The sequence below is a fragment of the Hevea brasiliensis genome, unplaced genomic scaffold, assembly GCF_030052815.1.
Source record: "Hevea brasiliensis isolate MT/VB/25A 57/8 unplaced genomic scaffold, ASM3005281v1 Scaf252, whole genome shotgun sequence".
Classification (NCBI taxonomy): domain Eukaryota; kingdom Viridiplantae; phylum Streptophyta; class Magnoliopsida; order Malpighiales; family Euphorbiaceae; genus Hevea; species Hevea brasiliensis.
Window position 1 is genome coordinate 79,176 of NW_026614754.1, and position 12,767 is coordinate 91,942.

The 12,767-nt window shown below is 31.5% G+C and overlaps 1 non-coding gene across 1 annotated transcript; it reads left to right on the forward strand.

Moving 5' to 3' along the window:
• Window positions 1-12,647: 12,647 nt before the first annotated feature.
• LOC131176812 (small nucleolar RNA Z122) lies at window positions 12,648-12,734 on the forward strand. The gene has a single exon (XR_009146696.1). It is a non-coding gene; the product is annotated as a small nucleolar RNA Z122 (small nucleolar RNA).
• The last annotated feature ends 33 nt before the right edge of the window (window positions 12,735-12,767 follow it).

The following is a 12,767-nucleotide window of genomic DNA, read 5'->3' on the forward strand; positions in this document are numbered from 1 at the left end:
AGGCTACTTATAGTAGCGTCCAATTTTTCTTTAAATTTTTAATTATTTTATTTTATATTTAAAATAAATTAAAAATATTATTTTAATAAATAAAATTATAATAAAAATATTATATATTATAATATTTATATTTTATTAAAAATATTATAATGTATAATATTTTTATTATAATTTTTTTAATTTTATTATATTTTATTTAAAATATAAAATAAAATAATTAAAAATTAAAAAAAGGTTGGACGCTACTATAAGTAGCGTCCAACCTTTAAATTTTTTTTAATTAATTTTTTATTAAATAAAAATTTTGATGCAGACGCTATTATAAATAGCGTCTGAACCTTAAAAACGCTATTATAGTTAGCGTCCCACACTCACCTTGTCCAACTCGGCGTAATTCACCTCTTTTTAGTAATTATTTTCAAACTCACCTTTTTTTGTATAATTTTTTTTCGATTACACCTTTTTTATCAAAAGCCTTCAGAAGGAGATATGCCAAATGATAATACTTTAGTTTGGAAGGAAATGAATGGGGGAACTTCTTGTTATATTTCCACCATGGTTTTGCTATTTGTAGAGTGCCAAAATCCAAATTGTGCCAAAATCCAAATTGTGCTTTGTGCCATTCTAATATTATTTTACAGTACAAGGAATGGATGGTCCCACCTTGATTAAAGTTAATTATATTAATTAGGCATAATTAATCAATCAATCATTGTTTTCCTGCTTTAACTTGGTGAAATAAATGCTAAATTCAAAAGGATTTATCTCACATTTTTTTAATTACTTGAATATAATTATATGATAGACTTAGTGATTTATGAGCAAAATTTAAATATATATTCATTACTTATATTATATATACACCCATTAATTAATTTTTTATAAATTTTTATGTAAATAATCAAATTTATATTATACGCAATTTTTGAAATTGAAGTAGATCCGGCGAGAGTGATGATATAAATGGAGAATGAGCTAGCATTGAATGATGAGCCATGCGCAGTCAGCGGGAGGGGTGGCATTGAAACAAGAAACGAGGGAGACTTTGCAGCAGCAGGCAGGCAGAAGTAGCAGCAGGACTTTCAGGCTGGTCGTCAGACCTTCAAAGGTTTTGTGTGCGAGTTTCTCTTTCTCCACCTCGACCACTTTCTTTCCATTTTCTTGTTTTGTGTATTGTGCGTGATGGATGGATAAATTTTCTGTTTCCCTTTCTTGCTCTGGCCCTTCTTTTTCCTCTTTTCTTTTGCGTGATGGAATTTCGCTTTGACATTAGGGAAAGAAAGAAAAAGTCTTTCCTAAGAGGGCAGGTGTTGTTTCAGATCTTTTTTGGCTGTGTGTGTTCTTCTTCGTAGTTTCTTTACTTTATTTTCTTTCTTTTGATTGATTTGCTGGAATGGTTTGGTATTATGATGCCTTCTTGAAATTTTGATTTCTTAATTCATAGGACTTTTATCAGTCTTCTCTTTCCTCTTCAACATTGCTCTTTCATAACATAATCCAACTTAACTGATTTATCCTATATATATATATATATATATATATATATATATATATATATATATATATATATATTTATGTGTGTGTGTGTTTGTGTGTGTGTGTTTAGAAATTGCTAGGTTTATTGAAAGCTCTGATATATATTATATACACCCCGGCGTTTTTAACTTCTTATACGGATGAGATTAATTTACACTGGGCTATGGGCAGGTGATATTTAAGTTGACGATCCCAAGATTGAATCCTTGAGCTTCATAAAAAAGTAAAAAATCTATATTCATGTCAATGGAGAGAGAAAATTGATAAAGAAGTGTGATGATGATAAGGGCAATGGTCCCCATTTTTGTGCTATAAATTGGAGTAGTAACCATTATATTATAATTATATGGTGGAAAGAAAGAGTTCCTGCGATGAGTAGATCAGAGCTATTCACAAATCCAAGAAACACAGAATATAACAGCACAAAACATCAATAAAAGTTTCATTCTTCTTTTTCTTTCTATATTATTCCTAACTTATCTGAAAGCAAACTTTGTGAACGTAAATGTTTTATTCATCAATCTCTTAATGGGATAATCTTGACGTGCAAATTAGGAATTTAGGATAGAACAAGGCATCGTTATTCCTTTTAGCGACGCCAGCAATGGTAAGGTTTGTTGGACATGGCATCAAGAGTTGCCAAATATTATGTCACTGGTTAATTAATCTTGCATACCGAAAATGTTCATGATATATATATATATATATATGATTTCGAAATTTATATATGTGATGTATACATCAAGAAATATAAAAATAAATTCTATTATTTATACAAAGCATGTTTCAAGATTTTTTTTTTCACCCCTTTGACGTCTTGGTCTTTCCAAACTTTATTTCTTTACATCTCTAATGCTTCCACTAAAAGCAAACGCAACGTGAAAAATGAAGCATTCATATTTAGATTAGCAAAAATTAGCAATATTATAAAATAAATTAGTAATATTTCTTTACATTTTTTTATTGATTTTCTATTGGTTTGCTATTTTATGTAATCTATTTTTTTTGTCCATTTTTATTTGTCGCATTTGAATTTTGCATAATAATTAAAGAAATAATTGAATAATCTCATTTTTATAAAAATATACTAATAATTTTCTAAATTATTCTTTATCTTACATAATTACTTTTTATATAAATATTTATTATGCTTAATAGAAATAAAAAGCAAAGTTAAAAAAAAATAATAACAATCTTTAACTTTTTAAATGTAATAAATAATTTTAAATAAAAAAATTAAATACAATACATAAAATAACGAATATTTTGCGCGGAATATAGCTAGTCAACTTTGTTGTCTATTCCTATTTCCTTGCCACCAACCAATACGACAATTTTGGCCGTTGATCATGATTTAGTGGGTTGAGATGTAAGGCTTTATAAATTTTTTATAAAAATTTTAATCACGAGATCCAAATATAAAAGAAAAGAAAGAAAGAAAATTACGGGGATGTAAGCAATGGCCAGTTGGATTGGTTGAAAGCAGGGAAGACGCAAAGTGAACACTCAATGAGATGAGTGATGTGTGGAGGACGGTATGATTACATAATGGACTATATATCATTCTCTAATTTAATACGTTAATCTTGCCTAACAACTCATTCAATTTAATTGATTATTCATCAAAATGCATACGTAATTAATTAATATTATTATAATGACCTATTATTCTAGTGGATATATAACAACTTTTGCTTTGATTGGGTGTTTTAAATAAGAAGTTCAATAATAATAAAAATAAATCAATAAATAAGTTTATTTGTTCTTCTTTCACTTCAAATTTAAAATTTTTGCTAATTAATGTTCTTTATATATACCTTCACGTGAAACATGGGAGGCCCTCAAGCAAATTACATTTTATGTGAATTTAAGATTTTCTTTTTTTTTTTTTTTAATGTTGTCTCAATTAATTTTGTATTATTACAATTTTGATTAATTAAAAATTTTAAAAGATTTTATTAAAAAGCAGGAATTTCTTTTTTTTATTTGTCTGTTTATATATCTTTGGTTTATACCATATTTTTTTCATTGCTAATGTTATTATTTACAAGTTCCCTTTTTTTATAATTAATATATTTATTTTATAATTTTACTTTTCAATTTTTCATAGTTAATATATTAATTTTTATTTTTATATTTTTAATTTTCATATTTTAATTTTAAAAATATAACGAACTTACGAGCAATCTACGCGTTCTACAAACTAATAATAATAATTATTAAAAAGAAAAAAAAAAAAAAAAGAAAGAAAAGTTACCAGTGTGAGATGAAATTTAGATGCAGATGGGCCAATTTTTCGAATTTGGATTTGGGTGGGCTGCTTAAATTAAAGGGTATCAGTTGGATTGTTGAACCACTAATGATTAGACTGCGGCCTATGGGATTTCATGGGAATTAGCTCAAATTGATCTTTCAAATTACAATCCATTACAAACCATAAATGACCATTGTCAACACTAACAGAGCCATGCCGTAACCATGAAAGTAAACTTAGAAGCTAGATGGGGCGTTAAAGTAATGAGAAAGCACCATATCCAATTGTGATTAAACACTAAAAATACAAAGCTAATTTCACTAATATTTAGACTATTAAATTGTAATGTGCAGTTAAAATAATAAAACCTAATGTAAACTAAAATTAAATTTAAAATAATGCAATTAACCAAGAATAAATCTGATCAAATAAGCACTACGGTCATCTGAGTTCTCTTGCATCAATTTCTATCCCAATTCAATTGTTCAACAATCCAATTTTAGTTACCTAATACAAGGAAGAATGTTAAAAAAAAAATTAATACAAGGAATAATAATCATAAAGTAATAGCCTATTGAATTAAAAAATAGTCAAAACTTTTTTTTATGTTTTTGCAATTTAATTCAATACTTTCAATTTTAGCAAAATCAGCGAAAATTAAAAGTAAATAAAAACTTTATTCAAAATTGCAATTTAATTTGGAGAGTATGTTCCATACTATGTAGCACTCCAGCGAGCATTTTTTGTTCTTTATTAGTATGTCCCACTTGACATATAGAAAAACCCAAATTAATGTGTATTCTATGTTTATACCCCAAGTTAAATGGATTTTACTAAAACTGAATTAATTAACTAACTTGAGTTAATTAAAATATTTAAAATTAAAAATATAATTTAAATCTGAATTTCGTAAAAGCAATAACCTAAAAAACAAATCCCTAATCCCTAATTTCATTGCATTTTGTTAATGGTAATGGGTTTATAAATGACGAGCAACAATGTGTGTTCTTGAATGATATCTGGGTTTATTTAGTATCTATTATTTTTATGTGACTTGAATTTTAGATATGTCTTATGGACTCGAATTGTAACCTGATTCAAAAGTTTCATACTGTGACCCAAATAAGATAAAAAGTGAGATCTATAGTAGTAGTGGAAGGCACAAGTTGATAGGATTTGAGGGTTCTGAGTGATTGTATTGTAATATTTCGTCATTTGCAGTAGAGTTATGAGATATTTGGGAAATAAACTGATATTAGGGTTTGAGAGTTTTGAGTGACTATATCTTACTTATTTCATCATAGTAAAACTTTTTCTCTTGTCTTGCCTGTGAATTTAGACCTTATAGTCAAATCACGTTAAATTCTGTGTTATTCTTCTTCTCTTTTCTATACTGTGTGGTTGTACAATTTGTGTATGTGCCTTAGATTTGCGTGTCTGCTATAACAAACTCATATCAAAGCTTTGGGCATGAAATTTAGGTGTCGTCTTCAATAAAGTATGAGATGGAGAAGTTTGATAGCGGATCAAGTTTCATTCTGTGGAAGATTAAAATCAAATCTTCCTTGATCCTGCAAGATCTATGGAAGGCAATCGATGATAACTTTTCAGAAGGTATGAAAGAGGCGGAGAAGGCTGATCTAAAGGAGAGAGACTTGAGTGTGATTTTCATGAGCGTAACTGATAATTCCCTGCACGAGATTACTGGTGAAAGCTCAATGTTTGCAACATGGAAGAAATTGAAGGAGTTGTACTTTGCTAAATTGCTTACCAATCACCTGTATCTGAAGAAAAGGCTACAATCTGAGAATGAGCGAATGTACGCCCATTAAAGAATATCTGGATGAATTTAATTCAATCATTATGGACCTGAAGAATATTGATATTGATATTGATAGTGAGGATTAGGCCTTTATTATGTTATATTTTTTGCCACCCTCCTATGAGATTTTTGTTAATACTTTGTTGCATGGTAAATATAGTATTTCAGTAGACGATATTAGTAATTCTCTAAAATCAAAGGAGTTGAAAAAAATTTTTTTTAGATAATAGAGAAAGATTTGAGGGGGAAGGTTTGGTGAGGAGGGGAAGAATACATTCAAGGGAGGGTTCTTCTAATATGAAGAAATCTAAGGTCAGATCAAAGTTAAGAATGAAAAAGGCTAATTGTTTTGAGTGTAAGGAGTAAGGTTACTACAAGAGAGACAGGTCACTACAAAAGAGACTATCCCAAGTTGAAAAATAAAAAGGGAAAGCAACCAGAAAGTTCTGTGAATGTGTTTGACAAGTTTATCGATTCTGATGGTGATGATAGTGCTAGGAAAATTTTATCTGTGAGTTCAGATCATGGATAAAATTCCTGGATTCTTGATACTAGTGCTATTTATAATGTGTGTTCACACAGAAACTAGCTTGTCACTTACAAACAGATGAGTGGTAAGGTGTTTCTAGACAAAGATCATGCATTGCCTGTGAAAGGAATTGGTAACATTAGATTAAGGATGCTTGATGGCGTTGTCAGAACTATAAAGTATTGGCATATTCCAGGACTGAAGAGGAACCTACTTTCTGTTGGGACACTACTTGACTCTCATAGATTCAGATACCATGCAGAGAATAGAGTTTTCAAAGCATACAAGGGCTTTATGATACTCATGAACAGCAGTTTGGTTTCAGGATTGAATTTTTTGGGACAGTATAGTTTCAGGGGAAGCTGCAGTAACATTCGAAAGTAATAATCAGAATAGGACTCAATTGTGGCATCTGTGTCTTGGTCATATGAGTAAAAGAAGGTTATCTGTGTTGAGCAAGCGAGATTTATTAGATGGGCAAAAAATAGAATCTGTGGACTTTTGTGAACACTGTGTGTTTGGCAAACAGACTCGGATGAAGTTCGATAAAAAAGTATTGCACAAGACTAGAAGAATGGTGGATTATATCTACTCAGATTTATGGGGTCCTAACAGAATTCCTTCCAAGAGTGGTACCAAGTACTTCATGACTTTGATTGATAATTACTCTCAGATGGTGTGGGTGTATTTTTTAAAAACAAGAGATGAGGCATTTTTAACCTTTGCCAAGTGGAAGACGATGATTGAGAAGTAAACAGAAAAAAGGGTCAAGTGTCTTAGAACTGATTACAGGTTGGAATTTTATAATCGTGAGTTCAATGTATTTTGCAGCAATGAAGGTATAGTGAGACATCGCACTTGTGTAAGGACACCAAAACAGAATGGTATTGTAGAACGCATGAACAGAACGCTTTGTAAGAAAGCACGAAGCATGCTCTCACATTCAGCATTAGGAAAGGATTTCTAGGCTGAACTAATTAATACAGCCTGTTTCTTGGTTAATAGATCTCCATCTATAGCTATTGAGTTCAAAACTCCTTTTGAGATCTATTCTAATTCGCTTGCTAATTACTCTTATGTGAGGGATAAAAAGCTTAAGCCAAGGGCAAGAAAATACATATTTCTAGGGTATGCATTTGAGTGAAAGGCTACAGATTATGGTGCAATGATCTAAAGTCTCCAGGATTAATTATCAATAGGGATGTGATATTTAATGAGTCTACTTCATTGAAAAGTTAGAGGGAGAAGTCAATAGCAGAATCAGATCACGGTGTTAGAGAATAGGTAGAGCTTGACATTGATACTTCAGCAGTTCAGTCCAGTGATTTAGAGGATGAGGTGATCAACAAGAGGATGCACCTAAGCAACAGCAACAGGAACCATATAGCATTTCAACTAGTGGAGAGAGAAGATAAATTAGACCCTTGCAGAGATATGCAAATGCAAATCTAGTTGTGTTTGTCTTGTCAGTTACTGAGACAGTTGATGTGCATGAACCCAACAATTATAGAGAAGCTATTTCTTATTCAGATGTAGATCAGTGGGTTGCTACTATGGGTGAATAAATTTAATCTCTTCATAAGAATCGAACTTGGGAGCTTGTAACATTGCCTAAGGGACAGAAAGTGATAGGTTGTAAATGGTGTTCAAGAAAAAGGCAGGCACTCCAAAGGTTGAAGAATCTTGATATAAGGCACGGTTGATAGCAAAAGGCTTTACTCAGAGGGAGGAGATTAACTTTAATGAAGTGTTTTCTCTAGTTGTAAAGCACAATTCTATCAAAGTCCTACTTGCTATGGTTGCTTTTTATGATTTAGAGCTTAAGCAACTAGGTGTGAAGATAGTATTTTTGCATGGTGAGCTAGAGGAGAAAATTTATATTGTCAGCCTAAGGAATTTATCATTCTAAATATGGAAAACCATGTATGCTTGCTTTATAAATCTTTATATGGTCTAAAATAGTCCCCTAGGTAGTGGTACAAAAGATTTAATACATTCATGGTTCGTAATGGCTTTATTCGTAGTTCATATGACAGTTGTGTGTATTATGGAAAGCTTTCAGATGATTTCTTTATCTATTTGGTGTTGTATGTGGATGACATGCATATTGCTGCTAAAAGTATATCACAAATTAACATTATGAAAAAGTAGTTGAGTGATGAGTTTGAGATGAAGGATTTGGGTACTGCAAAGAAGATTTTGGGAATGGAAATTACTATGGATAGAAGTGTTGTAAAGTTTTTCTTGTATCAGTAAGCTTATGTTGAGAAAGTACTTAAGTGTTTTAACATGAATAAATCTAAACCTGTGATTGTTTCGTTTACTGCCCATTTCAAGTTATCTATAGACATATCACCAAAAATAGATGAAGAGATAGAGCACATGTCCAGTTGTAGACCCTTATTTTGTGATGAGTATGTGCATTGAGGTAGTGGGAAGCCCGATGATAAAAAATTATATGACTGTAAGATGTAATTGGAGGCATGGAACTAAATTATTATTTCCGTGGCATGATCTTGAAAAAATAATAATAATAATAATAATAATAATAAAGTTTTGGAGAAATTAATTTAATTAAATTTAAATAAAATTTTATTTTATTTAAATTTAATATGGGTAGTTCTTAAATGGATCTAATTAAGTTTAATTGGGCTCCATGGGCCTAAGAAAGTTTAGTTAGGAATTTTAAATGGGACCCATTTAATTATTTTCTGAAAATTAAAATAACAAAATATCTCTCTCCTCCTTGGCCCACTCTCTTCTTCACTCTCTATTGGTGTCACCACCTTTCCCTCTCTTTCTATTTGTTGGAATACCGCAACCATATTCCAGTCTCATCCAAATTCATCAATTCTAGTCATTTAAGTTATCTGAACTTTATCACACTAGGACTCCAAACCCTACCACACCTCTTCCTCACTCCCTATTGGTGCCTTTCATTTTTTCCTGTCTTCCTATTGGTTGAAACATCTCACCCATATCCCAGTCTTATTCGAATTCTGCAATCGTAGTTATTTAAGTCATCTAAACTTTATCACCCTAAGACTCCAAACCCTATCACACCTCTCTCTCAAAACCCTATAAATACCCTACTAGAGAAGGGAAGAAAAGGATGATGGGAGGAAAGAGGAAGAGAAAATTCAGAGCTATAAGAAATTTAGAGATATTTAAGACTCTTTGAGTTCTTCCTTATTTTTTTCTTTTCTTCAAGAAGATTTTCATACAAGATTTCTGGAAGGTCAGTTTTTATTATTTTCTTTTCTAGATCTATGCCACACAATATTTTAATTCTATGCTCTTTGTCTTTAATTTATTTTATATGTTCATATAGATCATGTAATCATGTTTAATTTGAGGGGATACACAACTCTGCACATGTTTAGTTTCTGTCTCTCGTACTTTTATAATTTTTCTTTATTTTCTATCACAAACAAAATTGGTAAGTAGCCCTAAGGTAAGTACCAAAGAGGGCATTTGCGCGGAGCTTATATGGAGCTAAACGAGAGTAAGCCAGGGATATCATTGCCATACTAGAAGAGAATACCCTTTTTTAAGGGTAGCTTGCCCCAATGGCAACTGCATTTACCAACAAGTAAGTAACTCTAAACTTATCGAATAACCATTGGCATGAAATTGTAGTAATAATAGAACTTTTATTTGGTAAATTAAAATTAACTTTTTTTTTAATTTAACTGACTTTTGCATGTAATTAATTTAAATAAATAATTTGTAAATTAAAATTAATATTGTTTGTAAATTAAACTAACATTGGCATGTAAATAAATTTAATTTAATACTTGGTAATTGTAAAATAAATTTGCATGTTAGAAATCTTTATTAGGTTGTGATTGTTTGGGCCTTATGTGATATTAGAATAAATTACACATGTACATAATTAACTTAGTTCAATTATCCTTAGGGTAACTTGGTGAAAATTAATTAATTAGGTTAAATAGAAACATAGGGTTATTAGAAATTGAATTTGTTTGTAAATTAAATTCTCAATAATAAATTAATTTTAGTCATCTGGTAAATATCATTTAAATAATTAGCAACCCCATAGATAGGAATTACTTGTGCATGAAAATTGTGTGTAAACAACAACCCTTTTGTGAATTACTTGTGTGTGTAGGATTAGAATTGCATTTTTTAGGATAAAGTTTAATAAAGGAATAATAAATAAGACTTCTAGAAATATTAGTAGAGGGCACTTTTCGAATCAACGAGGTTAGACCAGCGTAAAGGGTGCCTAACACCTTCCTTACGTACCCACTATCCCGAACCTAGACATTGGGCTATGGTAATGACGGTTGTGGAAACTCTGCAAAGAGTAAGTTGCCATCCATGACCCTCGGAAGAAACAGATATGTCGGTTATTACGGGTGGCGACTCTGTCTATCTATGCCTTCGTGGCATAAATCCTTAGTACCGTGGTAGTGTTATGGGAAGACGGTACTTACCAGTGGTTTGATTCTATTAGGATTGTATGAAATGCATGTCTAGGAAATGCTGTCTAAGGAGGTGGTATTTAAGTGAGACCATTGTGACTCCACCATCTTTCCTGGTCATCACTTGGTGCATTTTATATAATTTCAATGGATGATATTTCGCCTCACGCCCCACTCCCCACACCAGTGTTCCCTATTCGAGTACTATTGGTAACATCATGTATGTTATAGTTTGCACCCAACCTAACATTTTACATACAGTTAGTGTTGTGAGTAGATACATGTCACGTGCTGGGAAAGAGCATTGGCAGGCAATGAAATGGATTCTGAGGTATTTGAAAGGTACTACAGATGTTGGTCTAACATTCGATAGGGCCAGATGAGTCATTCAAGTATTGGCTATGTGGATTCAAATTTTGTAAGGACTTAGATAAGAGGAGATCTCTGACAAGTTATTTATTTACTCTCTCTAAAAGTGCTATCAGTTGGAAGGCAACATTACAAGCTATAGTTACTTTGTTTATTATAGAGGTTGAATATTTGGCTTTAGCAGCAGCAGTAAAGGAAGCTTCATGGTTATAAAGTTTGGTGTGTTATCTTGGGTTGATATAAAACAAGCCAATAGTATTTTGTGATAGCCAGAGAGTAATACATCTCATAAAAAATCAAATGTACCATGAGCGAACTAAGTATATTGATGTCAGATATCACTTCATTTGGGATATTATATCTTAGGGACTGTAGTTATACAAAAAGTCTCTACACATGATAATCTAGCAGATATAATGACCAAAATAGTCCCAGTAAGCAAGTTTAGGCATTGCCTAGACTTAGTTGATATTTGTAGTGCTTAGTAGTGCCCTTGTAAGAGCATATGGCAAGACAGAGTGTGTGTGGCTATTTTAGTGACGATTTAGAAAATTCAAGCCAAGGGGAAGAATTGTTATTTTTATGTGGCTTGAATTTCGAATATGTTTTCATGGACTCAAATTATAACCCAACCCGAAAGCTTCGTGTTGCAACTTGATTGGGATAAAAAGTGAGATTTGTAGTGGTAGTAGAGGGCACAGGCCGATAGACCTGGGCTCAAAGCTCACCACTGATCTTTTTGGGGGTGCGGGGCAATGCCTCCGTGGTATGAACTAGTATGAATATTATAATACTCTACTATTTGCATTAGAGTTGTAAGATATTTAAGAAATACACTGGGGTTAGGGTTTGAGAGTTCTGAGTAATTGTATCTTACTCTTTTCATCATAGTGAAACTTTTTCTCTTGTCTTACCCGTGGACGTAAACCTTACGGTCAAAACCATGTTAAATACTGTGTTATTCTTCTTATCATTTTTATATTGTGTGATTATGCGATTTGTGTGTATACTTTAAATTTGCATGTTTGCCATAACAGTATCCTTATGCTTTTTCTTTTGTTAATGGGTGCTCCATTATCTATTTGTTTTGTGAAAATAGACAAAGAGGAGCTTTCTGGTGTTGTTTTAGGAATCGGGTCAAGATGCAGAGGCCTTGGGGAAACAAGTGAATGCAACTTTTGGATCCTCATGGAAAGAAGTTCTCATTGAAGGGTAGCTTGTGGAAGGGAAAATCCATCAGGGTAGTCTGGCTGTTCTTATTACTGATACATTTGCCTCGAGAGCTATTGAACTTCTGAGGTCTAGTAGTTCTTCACTTTTCTTGATTGAATTATGTTATAACTAAATTGCTATAATTTTCAAATTCATATGAACTTAACAATGTTGTTGTAATATAGAACACTTGCTTTTCTTCATCTTCTATATGATCATTTAGAACAAGTGAGTATGATTCTCCAAAGGGGTGCGCTTATTGGCAAGAGAATGTCATGCTGTCAAGCTAAACTCAAAGCATGTGAAGGTTGAGGAACAGATAATTTCTTAGTCTTTTTGGGCTTTTATTTATATTTATTTTCTTGGGTTGATATTCTTCATTTAATACGATTTTATTTTTAAATTGTGACCATTTGGGTTATTTATCTTCATATATCTGTTAAATTTTATTCTTTTAAGATGATATTTATGCTATGAGTTGAAAAATGATGTGAATTTACCACAAATTATCATAGGCATTAGCTATGCTGAATGTGTTTATTTGCATGTCAGTTTGATCCCAATTCTTGTTGATAAAAATTTTACTATTGATTTATG